Consider the following 18,289-nt stretch of genomic DNA (forward strand, 5'->3'; position numbering starts at 1 on the left):
TTTTGTGCTGCCCAAGTCCTGGCTAAGTTTGTGCACCCTAATTTAAATATGACCCACCCCTTTCGGTAAAGGTCACACCCCTTCCGGTTTATGACCCGCCCTGTCATCTGTACACCACAGACCACAACCACAGTCTATCGGTGCCCATCAGCATAGCCTTATCAGTTCCCATAAGTTCAGCCTCATCAGTGCCGCCTCATTACCGCCCATCAGTGCAGCCTCTTCAGTGCAGCATATCAGTATGGCCTCATCAGTGGCCACCAGTATAGCCTATCAGTGCTCATTAGTGCAGCCTATCAAACCGGCAGGTAGCAGTGTGACTGCTTTATGGGGGTGCCAGACTGATTTGTCTCCTGGGCCCTGCCCTTTCATGTGGGAGCCAGGAGGAGGCTGTTTTTTTTTCATGTGGTGTGCAGCTTTTTTGCTGCCCCCCCCCCCCTCCAAAGTTCCGCCCTAGGCCTGGGCCTTGTCGGCCTAGGCCAAGATACAGCACTGAATTTAAATTATATCAGAAGAGTCTCAAACTGATGCCATTGACAAAAGACCAAAACCTGTTGAACCAGGCCCTTAAACTTTTTTATTGTTAACCACTTCTCCTTGGGTGGACATCATATGACGTCCTGGAGTTTAGGTGGTTAAATCTGAATGATGCCTACAGCTGCAGGCATCATTCAGATATCTTCTTTTTCAGCCGGTGATTCCTTGTCATGTAAAAACAATCATAGTGGCTGTTCAGCCGCTTGATTGTTTTTACAGGCAGTGGGAGGGAATGTCCCCCCTCCCACTGCCCTCCGATGCTTCTACCGACTCGCCCGTGCAATCGGCGAGCCAGAGAATGAATCGGCTGGCGGTGGCCATTTACTATGGAGCTGACCGAGTACTAGATGGTCCCCGGTTGTTAGTCCACTTATCAGCATTCACAGTTGGAAAGAGGGCTTGGCACAGAGCTGTCAGAACTTAGGGTCCATTCCTCCCTGCCACTATGGTCACCCACACATTTCTTAAGCAAATTTCAGTGATGCCAACTGGTGCTATCTACAGCTTCCCCAAGTGATGAGCCCCATTGATTTAAAAACACTATGCACAGTGTGCTGTATATTATTTACTCCATTGCCGCACACTGCTTACTGTGCTGTATGTTCTATATACCACACTGCCCCTCTCTGTATCAGTTGCTGTATGTTCTATACACCAGACTGCTCCACTCTGTACACTATATTGTATGCTCTATACTCCACACTTCTCCATTTTGTACACTGTGCCATATGTTTTGTAGTCCATGCTTCTCCATTCTGCACATTGTGCTGTGTGTTCTTTACTCCACACTTCTCTACTCTGCACATTGTGCTGTGTGTTCTTTACTCCACACTTCTCTACTCTGTACATTGTGCTGTGTGTTATTTACTCCACACTTCTCTACTCTGCACATTGTGCTGTGTGTTCTTTACTCCACACTTCTCTACTCTGTACATTGTGCTGTGTGTTATTTACTCCACACTTCTCTACTCTGTACATTGTGCTGTGTGTTCTTTACTCCACACTTCTCTACTCTGTACATTGTGCTGTGTGTTCTTTACTCCACACTTCTCTACTCTGTACATTGTGCTGTGTGTTCTTTACTCCACACTTCTCTACTCTGTACATTGTGCTGTGTGTTCTTTACTCCACACTTCTCTACTCTGTACATTGTGCTGTGTGTTCTTTACTCCACACTTCTCTACTCTGTACATTGTGCTGTGTGTTCTTTACTCCACACTTCTCTACTCTGTACATTGTGCTGTGTGTTATTTACTCCACACTTCTCTACTCTGCACATTGTGCTGTGTGTTCTTTACTCCACACTTCTCTACTCTGTACATTGTGCTGTGTGTTATTTACTCCACACTTCTCTACTCTGCACATTGTGCTGTGTGTTCTTTACTCCACACTTCTCTACTCTGTACATTGTGCTGTGTGTTCTTTACTCCACACTTCTCTACTCTGCACATTGTGCTGTGTGTTCTTTACTCCACACTTCTCTACTCTGCACATTGTGCTGTGTGTTCTTTACTCCACACTTCTATATTCTGCACATTGTGCTGTGTGTTCTTTACTCCACACTTCTCTACTCTGTACATTGTGCAGTGTGTTCTTTACTCCACACTTCTCTACTCTGCACATTGTGCTGTGTGTTCTTTACTCCACACTTCTCTACTCTGCACATTGTGCTGTGTGTTCTTTACTCCACACTTCTATATTCTGCACATTGTGCTGTGTGTTCTTTACTCCACACTTCTCTACTCTGTACATTGTGCAGTGTGTTCTTTACTCCACACTTCTCTACTATGCACATTGTGCTGTGCGTTCTTTACTCCACACTTCTCTACTCTGTACATTGTGCTGTGTGTTCTTTACTCCACACTTCTCTACTCTGCACATTGTGCTGTGTGTTCTTTACTCCACACTTCTCTACTCTGCACATTGTGCTGTGTGTTCTTTACTCCACACTTCTATATTCTGCACATTGTGCTGTGTGTTCTTTACTCCACACTTCTCTACTCTGTACATTGTGCAGTGTGTTCTTTACTCCACACTTCTCTACTCTGCACATTGTGCTGTGTGTTCTTTACTCCACACTTCTATATTCTGCACATTGTGCTGTGTGTTCTTTACTCCACACTTCTCTACTCTGTACATTGTGCAGTGTGTTCTTTACTCCACACTTCTCTACTATGCACATTGTGCTGTGCGTTCTTTACTCCACACTTCTCTACTCTGTACATTGTGCTGTGTGTTATTTACTCCACACTTCTCTACTCTGCACATTGTGCTGTGTGTTCTTTACTCCACACTTCTCTACTCTGCACATTGTGCTGTGTGTTCTTTACTCCACACTTCTATATTCTGCACATTGTGCTGTGTATTCTTTACTCCACACTTCTCTACTCTGTACATTGTGCAGTGTGTTCTTTACTCCACACTTCTCTACTCTGCACATTGTGCTGTGTGTTCTTTACTCCACACTTCTATATTCTGCACATTGTGCTGTGTGTTCTTTACTCCACACTTCTCTACTCTGTACATTGTGCAGTGTGTTCTTTACTCCACACTTCTCTACTCTGCACATTGTGCTGTGTGTTCTTTACTCCACACTTCTCTACTCTGCACATTGTGCTGTGTGTTCTTTACTCCACACTTCTATATTCTGCACATTGTGCTGTGTGTTCTTTACTCCACACTTCTCTACTCTGTACATTGTGCAGTGTGTTCTTTACTTCACACTTCTCTACTCTGCACATTGTGCTGTGTGTTCTTTACTCCACACTTCTATATTCTGCACATTGTGCTGTGTGTTCTTTACTCCACACTTCTCTACTCTGTACATTGTGCAGTGTGTTCTTTACTCCACACTTCTCTACTCTGTACATTGTGCTGTGTGTTCTTTACTCCACACTTCTCTACTCTGTACATTGTGCTGTGTGTTCTTTACTCCACACTTCTCTACTCTGTACATTGTGCTGTGTGTTCTTTACTCCACACTTCTCTCCTCTGCACATTGTGCTGTGTGTTCTTTACTCCACACTTCTCTACTCTGCACATTGTGCTGTGTGTTCTTTACTCCACACTTCTCTACTCTGCACATTGTGCTGTGTGTTCTTTACTCCACACTTCTCTACTCTGTACATTGTGCTGTGTGTTCTTTACTCCACACTTCTCTACTCTGTACGTTGTGCTGTGTGTTCTTTACTCCACACTTCTCAACTCTGCACATTGTGCTGTGTGTTCTTTACTCCACACTTCTCTACTCTGTACATTGTGCTGTGTATTCTTTACTCCACACTTCTCTACTCTGCACATTGTGCTGTGTGTTCTTTACTCCAAACTTCTCTACTCTGCACATTGTGCTGTATATTGTATATAACTTTCTGAATACTTTGCTGTGTAAACTATACTGTGCTCAGTGCTGTATACATTATATGTCACAATTCACTGCTCTATACATTCTTATTAAGGATTCCATGGAATCTAGCATTCCTCTAGTGGAGGTTGAGGGTTCTATGACCAGTGTGCAAAACAGCTTGACCTCCTACCTTATGGTGCCTGCTTAGCTCCTGCACATATTTGGCAGGGGACTCATGGAGCGTCTTCCCATTTCTCAGGTAAGTAACCACTGAAACGAATGATAAACCAACATTTTAGCTTTTTGTGATGGGAGAATTTTTCCTACTGACTATCAGTAAAAGAGGACACTACAGTGGCCATCAGTGTAGGGGCATTCTTCCAACGGTTCTCCAATGTAACGGGGGATTCTTTCCACTGAGTTTAGTGTAAGAGAGTCCTTTTCCCACTTAACACCGATATAAAAGGGATGCTACAATTTTCACTGTCTGTGTCCTTTCTGGCAATTGTTTAATTTAATTTGCTCCATGATCATCACTAAAAATAATTTTGTTCCATAAAGCATGAGTTGTTAAATGATCTGCACTGGCTATGATATGCAAGATATGCTAAGGGGTCTATTTATAAATTATTTCAACCAAGATTCACACAGCTTTCACCTAAGATTCACACATTTTCTAGTTGGATTCAAGTGGAAAGAATGTGCGAATCCTGGGTGAAGATTCAGTGAATTTTGGGTGGAATATGGCACTGCATTACTTTAACTGACAATTGCGCGGTCATGCGACACTATACTCAAATAACATTTTTTTCCCACAAACAGAGCTTTCTTTTGGTGGTATTTGATCACCTGTGCGTTTTTTATTTTTTGCGCTTTAAATAAAATAAAAAAAAGAAACTATAAATTTGAAAAGAAAACATTTTTTGTTTTCTGCTATAAAACATATCCAATAAAAAAAATGTAAAATACCTGGATCAGGATGTTCAACCAACCTGATCTATTCAGTGACGGGACAGAATGTTCCCAGAGGTGCCAAAACTTTGCTGTTTACTGACCTGCCGGAGGCGATCCCCAGGCATCTATGAATTCTCATATTTTTCATTCTCTTAGCAGCTAAAATAACCATAGAGCATGCATGGAAATCACCCGTGATCAATGTTGCAATTGTGAAACATAAAATATCTTGGATTATGATTAATAAAAGATTGACCAGTATTCAAACAGATAAGCAAGCTAAAGTTGAAAAAGTATGGAATCCCTGGATTGCTTATCTTCAGGCTCCATGAACACTGAGCAGTTCTGTGAGGGGTGAGTCGGGCTGAGGGAACCAATTCTACTCTACCCTATTCTGATCTTTTCTTCTCACTTTCTTTTTCACTTTTCACGTTATTGGTTCTGTTTTAACACAATAATACATTTTGGTAGGATGCTGCCAGGGGACCGTAAAGTCTTCTCAACAAACAATGGGATATATTTATGGAATTTTTATTTATTTATTTTTTACTAGTAATGATGGCAATCAGTGACTTATAGCGGGACTGCTATATTGCAGCGGACAGTCCCACACTAACTGACACTTTCACACTTTTTTGGAAACCAGTGACATTTATACAGTGATCAGTGCTAAAAATATGCACTGTCACTGTACTAATGACACTGGCTGGGAAGGGGTTAACATGAGGGGCGAATAAAAGGTTAACTGTGTGGCTAGCCTGTGTTTTTTTTTTACAGTGTGAGGGTTGCTTTTACTAGGGGAAGACATGGATCCGTGTCCCTTGTCCACTTTTCAGGAACACAGGATCTATCCCTTCCCTCCTGACAGAACGACTTTCTGCCTTGTTTACATAGGCAGACTACGATTCCAGCCATGCCAGCGGCAGGTACTGTGGACTCAACATCGGCCAGCACCTGCCGATTATACAGTACACAGGCAAAATGGCGATTTGCCTATGTAAACAAGGCAGAATGCCCCTCTGTCAGAAGGGAAGTTATTGATCCTATGTTCCTGCAAAGCAGGAACATGGATCAATGCTTTCCCCTTGTCAAAGCACCTCCCACATAGTGAGAAAGCACAGGCTAGGCACACAGTTAACCCTTTGATCGCCCCTGATTTTCAACCCTTCCCAGCCAGTCTCATTAGGTACAGTGACCAGTGAGTAGTTAGTAAACTACCACTTCCATGCAGGGCCACTTTAAGGTTCAGGCTGGGGGTGGAGTTGGTTGGGTTACAAAGGGGTATAAAACCATTTGTTGCCGCCGGGTGGGCGTGACTTGATAAAGTAGGCCATGCCTCTGAAACATGTTGTCGTGGTAACCGTGACGCTCCCTATCCCTCCTCTGCTTCCCAGTGTCCTGGCAATGGAGCACGGCGCATGCACACTCGCATCGGCACGCTGAGGACAGGCGTTTTTGGCCACAGCTGACAGGAGGTTCCATTGAGAGTTCACGCAAGCCCTGGATCTGACAGCAGTCGTGGAGAAGAGGAGCAAAGGGTTGAGACATGTTGTTTTTATCTGGAATCATGTGAGTGCAATTCTTGGTGGCACATTTTTTTATCCTTTTAACAAACTGTATCACACTAGGGAGGCTGTGCGCTCTCTTCCCTCTCTTTCTTTTGTTTCATTATTACAGTGACAATGCCTATTTTTTAGCACTGGTGATCACTGTATTAGTGTCACTGGTTTCCAAAAGGTGTCAAAAGTGTTAGTGTCCGATTTTTCTGCGGCAATATCACTGTTCCGCTGATCGGATTAAAAATAAAATAAATAAATAAATAAAATTATCCCACAGATTGTAGAGGCTATAACTTCTGTGCAAACCAATTCTATTAGGATTTTTTCTACCAAAAATATGTAGCAGAATACATATTGGCCTAAATTGATGAAGAAATTAGATTTTTCAAATTTTTTTACTGGATGTACGTATATATGTTTCATAGCAGAAAATAAAAAATACCGTATTTATCGGCGTATAACACGCACTTTTTCCTCCTAAAAATGGAGGGGAAAGTAGCAGTGCGAGTTATATTAAAAAAATATTAAAAAAAAAGTCCAGAAAGCAGCGCAGAGAGGTAGAAGGGGGCGGGCGACGTGGAGGAGAAGGAAGGACGCGCTGTCATCGGAAGTCCCGCCTCCTATGCCAACGTCAATCATAGGCGCCGGGACTTCCCATGACAGCGCGTCCTTCCTTCTCCTCAGCACCGCCCGCCCGCTTCTACCTCTCGGCGCTGCTTTCTGGACATTTTTAAAAGTGATTTGTATAGTGGCACTGGCGCTGGCGAGGCTGCAATTATGGGCACTGCGCTGGCGAGGCTGAAATTATGGGCACTGGCGCTGGCGAGGCTGCATGTATGGGCACTGCGCTGGCGAGGCTGCAATTATGGGCACTGGCGCTGGCGAGGCTGCAATTATGGGCACTGGCACTGGCGATGCTGCAATTATGGGCACTGGCGAGGCTGCATGTATGGGCATTGGCGCTGGCGAGGCTGCATGTATGGGCACTGGCGCAGGCAAGGCTGCACGTATGGGCACTGGCGAGGCTGCATGGATAGGCACTGGCGAGGCTGCATGTATGGGTACTGCACTGGCGAGACTGCATTTAAGGACACTGCGCTGATGAGGCTGCATTCGTGGGCACTGGTAAGATTACATTTAATTTTAAAAAAATGTTATGAGTTCAAAGCTGTTTATTTTAAATTGCAGCTTTTTTCCTAAAATTTCTGCCCTAAAATTTAGGCACGTGTTATACGCCGATAAATACGGTATGTTGTTTTTTTTTTTTAAACTGTCTTTTTTTTGTTTATATCGCAAAAAAAAAAAACCACAGAGGTGATCAAATACCACCAAAAGAAAGCTCTATTTGTAATGAAAAAAGGACATACATTTTATTTGGGTACAGTGTCGCATGACCATGCAATTGTCAGTTAAAGTAACACAGTGCCGTATCGCAAAAATGGCCTGGTCATGAAGGGGGGCAGGGGAGGACTGGGGCAGGGGGGCAATCGCCCCCCAGGCTGCTCTGATGCCATGCAAAAAGGCTGCACCGCTGCTGCCACAGACATGCCTAAAGAATTCCTGGTGAAAAGAAGTAAAAAGTCCTCACTGCTGACCTACTGAGTGTAGGGTGAAGACAAGGACAGAGCACAGGCCCCCCCCCCTGCATGGATGGTGTACACACTGTGTCTGAGCAGAGGCCGGTTCCATGCCCCACTGGAGACTCTTCTCCCCCAGGCAGCCCTGACCAAGCTGTCCCAGCTTCCCCCAACTGCCCCCTGCTGGCCAGATCGGAAACCTGGACCTGGATTACCTGGAGCGGAGCTTCAGCCTGGAATGGGGTTCAAGAGGAGGGGGGGGAGAGAGAGTGGGAGGGGGGCCGAGTTGCTGCACACAATGCGCCTCTGGTTTTTACTTGTCCCCTGGGCCGAAAGTTGCTAGTCAGCCCCTGAAGGGGCTAAAGTTTTCCTGAAGTAGTTAAAGCTCAACTCTGGGCAAAGCAGGAACCTCTTTCCTACCCCTTCAACTGATCGTTTGCATGAAAAAAAAAAAAACCCAAACTCAAAATGCCCTTCTTACTTACCTAAAGCCGAGTGGTGCTGCAATCCTGAGTCTTCTCTTCTTCTTACATGAGGTGGGGTCCTTCTCCAGGTGCTTACCTCACTGCCTGTGTTGGCTGTCCACAAGGGGTGGCCCTCTCAGGATCCAGAAGAGGAGTGACGTCATTGCGAGAGGTCTAGGACCAGAAAATACAGACACATCTACAGCGCTGAATCAACAGTCCCCACTCTGGAAATGAAGTTGCCAATGGTTGCAGATGGTGGACTTTGGGGAAAATAACTTTCTTGAGCATTAATATTATTATGTCTACTTGTTGCGCAAAAATAAAAATCGGTGAAATTAATAATAGTGTAAAATAAATAAATAAATATACTGTAGATGTGAAATTCATGTGGGTCTCAGCCCTTAAGATGCGGTAATATAGCCTATAACCATAGGACACTACATCATTTATGGAATCCAATGCTGAGAAGTATATAATGTTAAAGTGCGTATCACAATTATGTGCTAATACGTAAAATGTGGTACAGTATTAGCACATAATTGTGATACGCACTTTAACATTATATACTTCTCAGCATTGGACTCCATAAATGATGTAGTGTCCTACGGTTATAGGCTATATTACCGCATCTTAAGGGCTGAGACCCACATGAATTTCATATCTATATTTATTTATTTTACACTATTAATAATTTCATAGATTTTTATTTTTGCGCAACACTATTAATTTATGTTTTTGGCACTGTGCACTTTCTGAGAAGTGGAGTGTTTGCTGCAATATATAAAAATCGTAGATAGGGAGGTTGCTCGTAGGAAACCTTGTTAATTATATCTACTTGTACTGTGAGTAGTAGCTGTAATAATGTTTGGTAGAGATTTCCTAAAAGCTGAACAATATTTCAAAGGATCCTCTATGGCAAAAGAATTAAAAAAAAAAAAACGTGTAATATATCTCGCAATCTACTGTGTACATTCACATTATTGTATCTACTCCTGTTCAATATATACCCCGTCACCGTCTGTTGTACCTCTTTCTACTTCGTCAAACAATGGGCTGCTTTCATCACCACAAAAGTCTTCCCAATTGGCCACTTTTATACTAGTCCGTTATGAGGATAAGCCACCAGAACGTGACGTCTGAGAAGCACAGGAAAATACTGTCAATATATTATTCATGAATGATACATTACTTCTAGTAATTTCTACAATCAATCACACAACTGTCTGTTTTGATGTGCACAATAAGCCTAGGCATAAAAGTTGTCCATTTTGTAACGCGAGAAGAGAGGGATAGAAGACAATGAGTAATGAGTACACAGAGAGGGATGCAAGAAAATGAGTAACGAATACAAAGAGAGGGATAGAAGAATAGGAGAAAGCAGAGAGTGATGCCCAGGGAGTGGCTGGAAAACAACAGGCACAGATAATGGCACAGGCACAGATAATGGGATGTAAGCCCAAAGAGAAGACACGTAACAAGACGCTGGTGATGCTGCATATACTACACATACCTCAGGAAGAAGAAAGTACCTGAGATGGACTGGTCAGGGATGATGTGGAGGAAGTTTCCTAGGGAAAGGGCACAGATAATCCCCTGCTTTCCACACTGCCCACTTTCTGGAAGACTCACTCCTCCATGATCCCAGTATCTCCACAACTCCCCCTTGTCATATCGCCCCTCCTCTGCTAATGTCTGTCTCCTCCTTCCTGTCCCAATGTCCCCTGCACATGAATACTACAGCTCAAAAAATAATCCCCCCTCCCTCCGCCATTCTCTCCTTCATCACCTCACTCCCCCGCCCTCCTCCCTCCCCATAAACATCCATTGCTGTGCTTCTGACAGCCGTGTACTTTAGCTGATTCTGGTCGATACGTCCCCTGACTCCAATGCATTATACATTGTTCAAATCGTTATGCTGCTTACCAGGCAAAGACACGTCTGGATTCGTAACCTTTTCAGTCTTTAGCCTTACTAATTCATGTTTTTTTTCACAGAACAAACAAATAAATAAAACAGCAGAGAAAAATAAAATATTATAAATCATTTAGAGCACATATGTCAAACACAAGGCCCGCGGGCCAAATGTGGCCCTCCAGGCCTTGTCATGTGGCCCTCACACCCAGTTTTGCAGCCTGAACATGATCGGATCTCCAAATCGCCTCCTTCAGCTCTCACCCTCCGCTCACGCTCCCAGTTGTCACTTGTAAACACAGAAGCCTTTTTTATGTTTACACAGGACAGCTATGCCCTCAGCGGCTCCTGGATCTAACAGATTCCTCCATGCCCTCATGGTGGGGACAGATCCCCAGAATCTAAGAGAGAGAACGATCTTCCGGCAAGTACACGGGTAGTAGAGCCAGAAGCGGCTCTTTAACTAGGCAAATTAGGCGGTCGCCTAAGGCCTCACGGCCATCTAATTTGCCTGACGCATTACCCTAGTTCTGAGGGACAAGGGACCTTAACCCTTCTGTGCTCAGGCAGTGTTAGAGTCCTGTCTCACTTAACCACTTCCCGCAAACCGATGTACTTGTACGTCAGCTTGAAGAAGAATGTTTTTTAGAGCCGCGGTCAGCTTTCTTGTGATAATAACTGATGCGGCTCAGCAGCCGTTCGGCCATTATAATTAGCAGCAGAAGGGGACATTCCCCCCCTCCCGCCGCCTTCCCCCACTCTGCCCGGTTCTCCCGTCCCACTGGGAGACTCGATGACCAGCTGGCACAGTCTCCGATAAAGTAAGCCGGAAACAAGGTCACTTCCGATTTTACTTAACTGCCAATGGCGCCGATTTAAAAAAAACTCACAGTATTAAAAAACTCAGATTTTGGCGTTTTGGATACTTTTAAGTGCAAAGGAGGGATTTTGGGTCTTTTAAACCCCAGATCCCTCCATAAAGAGTATCTGTCACTGCCTATTACTGTCACAAGGGATGTTTACATTCCTTGTGACAGCAATAAAAGTGATCAGATTTATTTTTTTTTTTAAAGGAACAGTGAATAAAGTAAAAAAACAAAATAAAATAAATAGGAAAATCATTTTTAAAGCACCTCTGCCCCCGTGTGTTGACGCGCTCACACGCCCGCAAATATAAACGGTGTTTAACCACTTGCCGACTGCCGCACGACTATTTACGTCGGCCCCTCACAGGCAAAGTGACGTAGATCTACGTCGCTAGCCTGTGAGGGTCTAGGGAGCAGGCGCGCGCCCCCGGAGGCGCGCTCCCGCGTGGTCACGGACCCCCCCGCGAGTGTGACCGGCGGACCCGATGTCCGCCGGTCACTCGGCGATCGTCGCTGCAGAGGGAGAAAGGCAGGCGGCTGATGTAAACAAGCCGCCTGTCATTCTCCCCTGTGTAGAAACAGTGATCATACGGTTCTACTATGTAGGACCGTTGATCACTGTTCCTACACCTCAAGCCACAGCCAATCACAGTTGGAATCACGCCCCTAGGGACACACACCACCCCTCCCTCTCAAAAAAGTTAACCCCTTCACTGCCAGTGTAATTTTACAGTAACAGTGCATATGTATAGCACTGATTACTGTAGAAATGTCACTGGTAACCCCAAAAGTGTCAAAAATGTCAGTCAAGGGTCCGATTTGTCCGCCGCAATGTCGCAGTACCGCAAAAAAAATCATAGATCGCCGCCATTACGCGTTAAAAAAAAACAACAAAAATGACAAAAATCTTTCCCTCTGTTAGTAAACGCGATAACTTTAGCGCAAACCAATCAAAATACGCTTTTTGTGATTTTTTTTTTACCAAACATATGTAGCATAAAACAAATTGGCCGAAAATGTTAAAAAAAATTTGATTTTTACATTTTTTTTTGGGGAATTTCATATGAAAAAATGTGAAAAATATTGTTATTTTTGCAAAATTGACGCTCTTTTTTTGTTTATAGCGCATGATCAAAAAATCACACAGGTGATCAAATACCACCAAAAGAAAGCTCTGTTTGTGGGAAAAAAAGGACGTCAAATTCGTTTAGGTACAGCGTCGCACGACCGCGCAATTGTCCGTTAAAGGCACGCAGTGCCGAATCGCAAAATAGGCCCTGGTCAGGAAGGGGGTGAAATCTTCCGGGGCTTAAGTGGTTAAATCACACATGTGAGATATCGCCGTAATCGTCAGAGCGAGAGCAATAATTCTAGTAAAAGACCTCCTCTGTAACTCTAAACTGGTAACCGATCAAAATCTTTAAAGTGTCGCCTATGGAGACTTTTAAGTACTGTAGTTTGTTGTCATTCCACGAGTGTGCGCAATTTGAAACTGTAACATGTTAGGTATCTGATTACTAGGCGTGACATCATCTTTCACCATATACAAAATAACTGGGCTGTTTCGTTTTATTTAAATTAAAATTATTATTTTTTTTTTTTTTTAAATCGCGTTTGAAAGATCGCTGCGCAGATACTGTGTGACATAAAATATTGCCATTTTATTCTCCAGAGTCTTTGCTAAAAGAATATATATAATGCTTGGGAGTTCTAAGTAATTTTCCTGCACAAAATACTGATTTTAACTTGTAAACAACATGTGTCAGAAATAAGCTTGGTCCTTAAGTGGTTAAGCAGGCCTCGCGGGGGGCGAACAAATGATTTGCAGCGTGACTTTATTTTAGAGGTGTAGTAAAATTAAACCCGCGCCTTTACAAAGCAGCGAACTCGAAACACCTGGAATGTAAAAGCTATATGTACAACAAGAGTCGCGCTAGATATTTTGAAGGTATGCTCTCTCATGTGTGGACCTCTCAAGCCTCTAAATCATAAGAACAGCACAATGGACACTGGAAAGCATCAACAATGATAACGGGAGATACAAAGTCCACTATATGTTCAGACGAACAATAACAGTTCATAAAAGTGATGCTTTTTGAAGATATGCACCCTGGTGTGTGTTAGGATGACACAAAACACTCCGTGAAACCCTCCACCCAGTGGCGTAGCGTGGGTTGTCAGCACCCGGGGCAAGGCAAGTAATTTGCGCCCTCTAACCCGCGGGATTTTAGCACTTGAGTCTCTTCCACTAGATTAGGTAAAGAAACCCTTACCCCCTAAGCACATGTATTGTTTGTTATGAAAATACTGATGTAATTAAAGTAAAATGCATCTAAATACAAGTTTGAATGACCAGCGTGCCCCCTTTCAATGCAGAGAGACCAGCGTGCCCCCTTTCAATGCAGAATGACCAGCGTGCCCCCTTTCAATGCAGAGAGACCAGCATGCCCCCTTTCAATGCAGAATGACCAGCGTGCCCCCTTTCAATGCAGAGAGACCAGCGTGCCCCCTTTCAATGCAGAATTACCAGTGTGCCCCCCTTCAATGCAGAGAGATCATCGTGCCCCCTTTCACTGCAGACAGACCAGAGAGACTTACCTGCAGCGGCGGCTTTTCCTCAGTTCCCCGCGTCTCCGAGTCCTCCCGCCTCCTCCTCGGCCAATGGCATGCGATCGCCTTTCGGACAATCAGGAAGCAGGTCTCGGACCCGCTTCCTGATTGGCCAGGAGGAGGATCTGTGTGACAATAGCAAATTTTCATTCGCTATTGTCACACAATGGGTGGGCTCAGGGCGCACTGCTCTGCGCCCCGGGTCCACCCTTTTTTGAAGCCTATTAGAGCCTCTGGCTCTAATCAGGTGATTAGAAAAAAAAACCCACTCTGTGACAGCGCCAGGCTTCTGACTCCCTCACTGCTAAACTGACTGAGCAGTGAAGAGAGGCGGCATAGGCGGACCTTGGCTTGCAACGCCACCCCACCCTACACCAATGGACAGGTGAGGCACAGTCCAGCCCCGCCCCGACCCGCCATTTTCAGCCATAGGGCGGCTGCCAGCCTAAAGATGGAGGCAGCCGCAGACAGTGTGTGAACTGTGTATGTCAGAGTCAGACAGAGTGACACTGCGGATGCGCCCCCCCCAGATGTTGCGCCCGGTGCGGCCGGCCCCCCCTGCACCCCCCACGCTACGCCACTGCCTCCACCACATGAAGCCTCTTACCAGAGGATGGAAGGAATTAAGCAGTGAGTAGTTTAAGGACTACTACCACCTATATCCAGCAAGACAGCTCCAGTAGACTTCAAACGTATTTGCCCAAAGGGAAGAAACCACCAGGGAAAAGCTCCAAATCAGCTGGAATGGGCTGGATCCGCTTTCACCAAAGTGTATGCATAGGATAAAAAATGAAACAAGCCCATAGCATAATACTGCTTTAAACTCAGTTTATTTAAAATAGAAATGCACTCACCCTTAGGTGAACATAATAAGCCAGTAGCATGATAGATGACACCAAGGCGCAGGGCAAGCACTTCCGATATTCGGGCGTGACGAGAGACGGGGATACGGCACCTCCCGAAGCTTTTTGTCCATAGACGTTATCAAGGGGGGTTACCTATTTTAGAGGTGACAGGACACCTTAACCACTTCAGCCCCAGAAGGTTTTACCCCCTTAATGACCAGGCTATTTTTTGCGATACAGCACTGCGTTACTTTAACTGACAATTAACAGTCGTGCGACGCTGTACCCAAAAAAAATTTATGTATTTTTTCCCCCACAAATAGAGCTTTCTTTTGGTAGTATTTGATCACCTCTGCAGTTTTTATTTTTTTCACTATAAACAAAAAAAAAAAAACAATTCTGAAAAAAAAAACAATATTTTTTACTTTCTGCTATAAAATACATCCAATACATTTTTTTAAAAAAAATCTAAATTCTTATGTATTCTGCTACATATTTTTGGTGAAAAAATCCCAATAAGCCTATATTAATTGGTTTACGCAAAAGGTATAGCGCCTATAAACTATGGGATATTTTTATTTATTTTTTACTAGTAATGTTGGCGATCAGCGATTTTTAACCAGGTTGCGACATTGCAGCAGACAAATCTGACACCTATTTGACAATATTTACACTTTTTGGGGAATTTGTGACATTATTACAATGATCAGTGGTAAAAAGTGTCCCTAGGGGTTAATGTGGGGGGGTTGCTCTGACTGGGGGAAGACAGAGATCCGTGTTCCTGCATAGCAGGAACACAAGATCTGTATGTTCTCCCCTGTCAGAACGGTGATCTGCCTTGTTTACATAGGTAACCCGCATTTCTGCATCTCTCAGGAATGATCGCAGGTGGCCCCTTAGTGGCTATTGCACAAAATGACATACAGGTACGTGATTTCGCACAAGAGCTCCATCCACCAGCCAATATGGAGTGACGTTGCGCACTTCACCTATCCCATCCACCGCGCGGGGATCTCAAGCTAGGAAGGCCTATCGAAGATATAGTATCTGCAATTCATACAGGTAATTTTTATCGCTTGAATTATTTTACCTATTATGGGCGTAAGTGGGGCCTCATGTCTAAGTTTTGCCTTAGGCCTCACAAAGCCTAGAGCCGCCTCTGAGTAGAGCCACCTACATAGGGAGGTACTAGAGCCGGGTCAGGTAGGTGAAAGAGATGGGAAGAAGCTTTTGGGGAAGCAAACTGTGCACTGTGCACCTCTAAACCCTGCACTCTGTATGTAAAGCACTTCTGAACCCTGCACACTGTAAGTTGCTCACCCCAGATACAACCTACCCTCTGAGGGCAAACATACTGCTCATGCGGCCTGCAATGAAATTGTGTTTGACACCCCTGATTTGGAGAAACAGGAGACCGTTCATACCAACCCACATGCTAAAACGTGTGTGGGCAGGTGTGCAATGTGTAGGAGCACATACTTATACAAGTATCACAGAATGACACTTCATTTAAGTCTGCGTCTGCATTTTTACACAATGCACGACATTCCACCTCAATGCGTATTGGTGTGAACAGGACATATAGAAAACAGTTGCGCCTTCGTGTTGAACCTGTGTGGAGGTTGTTTACACCAGGGGTAGGCAACCTTAGGCTCGGTTCACAACTTCACACCTACTGTGCGCAGTTTGCTTTTGATCAGTGATTTTTGCATACGCAATTTTTGTTTTGCATTTTTTAATGCGCTTTTTTATGCCAATTTTTTGTTGGGCAGATTAAGAAAACACAAATCGTGGCAAAAACGCACATGCTTTTCTGCAGCCTCTCCTTTTAAGTCTATTGAACCAAAAAAGTAAAAAAAGCACTGTCCCTGACCCTCTCCAAAAATGCAGCGGCTGAAAAAAGCATACAGTAGATGTGTACATGTTCCATAGGAAACAATGTTTCAACATGGGAGAAGTCTAACATCACTGGGCGCAGTGTCGCCTCCTTACACCTGATTTAAACCTCTAATTGCCGTACTACTGTGTCGCAATCTCGTGCATTGTACAGCAATCATAGGTTTAAATCAGGTGGTGAGGAGGTAACATATTGCCTCCTCACCACCTGTCAAGCACACTCGGATCACTTTTCAGAGGAGCAGTAGTGCCCACTGCACTTGTGAATGAGCCCTTAGTTGGATTCGGCAGAGGCACACTTAGGGCTCATTCACACATAAAATTGGGGGTGGTAAAACCCTGTGGTTGATTCACAGATTTACTGCCCCCAATCCTTACCTGCTTTAGCTGCTGAGGCAGCAGCCAAAGGTGTACACATGCCGCTGCAGGAATTAAACCCCTTGTTGCTTTTGGTGGGTGCTACCACCTGCCAAATGCAACCCATTCAAGTAAACTCAGTAACTGCATGCTTCTGTGGGATAAAAGGGGTTAAAGCAGGTGGCGAGACACAACAGCAAAACGCTGCATGCATTAACCCCTTGTTTTCTGTACTGCACAAGGTTGCAGGGCACTTGCAGAGCAGCCTTATTTACTTGAATGGGTCTTGCTTGGCAGGTGCTACACCCACCAACCATGAGAGGGCGTATAGCTCCTGCTGCAGCTGGGACATGTGTACACCCCTGGCCACTGCAGCTAATGGGGGTGCGGTTTGGGCAAAGGTGGTAAAAACATGTCTTAACTATAGGGTTTTAACACCCCCAAACTAAAAATGTAAATGAACCCTTACTGTTCTGAGCCCCTATAAGGCTACTTTCACACTGATGTGCTGTGGTTAACCTGCGGGTGCAGCGCAGCGCAGTGCATCTGCAATCGTCCTGATTTAGCTGCGTTTGCCATAGACTTCTATTATATCCTGCAGGTGTGGTGCACTTTCTGAAAGCGCACCAAAACTCCTGCATTCAGAAAGTGCACCAAGCACACAGGATATAAAAGAAGTCTATAGCTAAGTGCAGTAAATCTGCAGAAAAGCTGCAGGTACGCTGCACTGCACCCGTGGTGCTGGTAAAACCGCAGCACATCCGTGTGAAAGCAGCCCTATACTATTATGTCCAGTGTATTGCTTCACACTGACCTGAAGATCTCTTCTTTCCTGCTGCTGGCACCACTCTGGAGACCGCTAGTGCAGGATAAGAGGTGGAGTGCAGTTGGCACACTCCGCATGGGAGAGGAGCCAGCACTACAGAGGAGGCATCGGCTTATGCGGCTCTTGCCCTCTACTACAGCTCCAACTCTACAAGTAGTCCCTCTACATTGCACTCTGTTTGATGCTCTGGGATGGCAGTTTGCAAGCCCAGACCGTGATCTACCAGTCATCTGTTCTTATCTGATCTATTAGTAGACTGTTATCTACAGGTTGCTGACACCCGGTTTACAACGTCATTCTTGCGTTCAATGTGCAGATACATATGTGTGTTTCAATGCATTTTTTTTTTTTTTAACAAACAGAATGTTCCTTTATTGAATCAAAGGCATGGTACAATTCGAACAAAATTATGGACAGAATAATCCAGTAAAAGGAAATTAAGAAATTGGGTATTCATCACACACAGACACTATTGGATAGTAAAGGTTCAGCCTCCAGCAAACAAATTTATCCATAAAGCCCCGTACACATGTACCGATTG

General features: G+C 44.5%; 2 protein-coding genes across 2 annotated transcripts in view; both read right to left on the reverse strand.

Moving 5' to 3' along the window:
• Nucleotides 1-10,134, reverse strand: part of CCDC28B (coiled-coil domain containing 28B) — a 56,208-nt gene extending 46,074 nt beyond the window's left edge. The window contains exon 1 of the mRNA XM_082245159.1: nucleotides 9,948-10,134. The gene's annotated coding sequence lies outside the window, so the exon portion shown is untranslated. The remainder of the gene's footprint in view (nucleotides 1-9,947) is intronic.
• Nucleotides 1-18,289, reverse strand: part of PTP4A2 (protein tyrosine phosphatase 4A2) — a 326,374-nt gene that overhangs the window by 300,521 nt on the left and 7,564 nt on the right. The window lies entirely within an intron of this gene.

The sequence above is a fragment of the Pelophylax lessonae genome (genome assembly GCF_965119305.1).
Source record: "Pelophylax lessonae genome assembly, chromosome: 2".
Classification (NCBI taxonomy): Eukaryota; Metazoa; Chordata; class Amphibia; order Anura; family Ranidae; genus Pelophylax; species Pelophylax lessonae.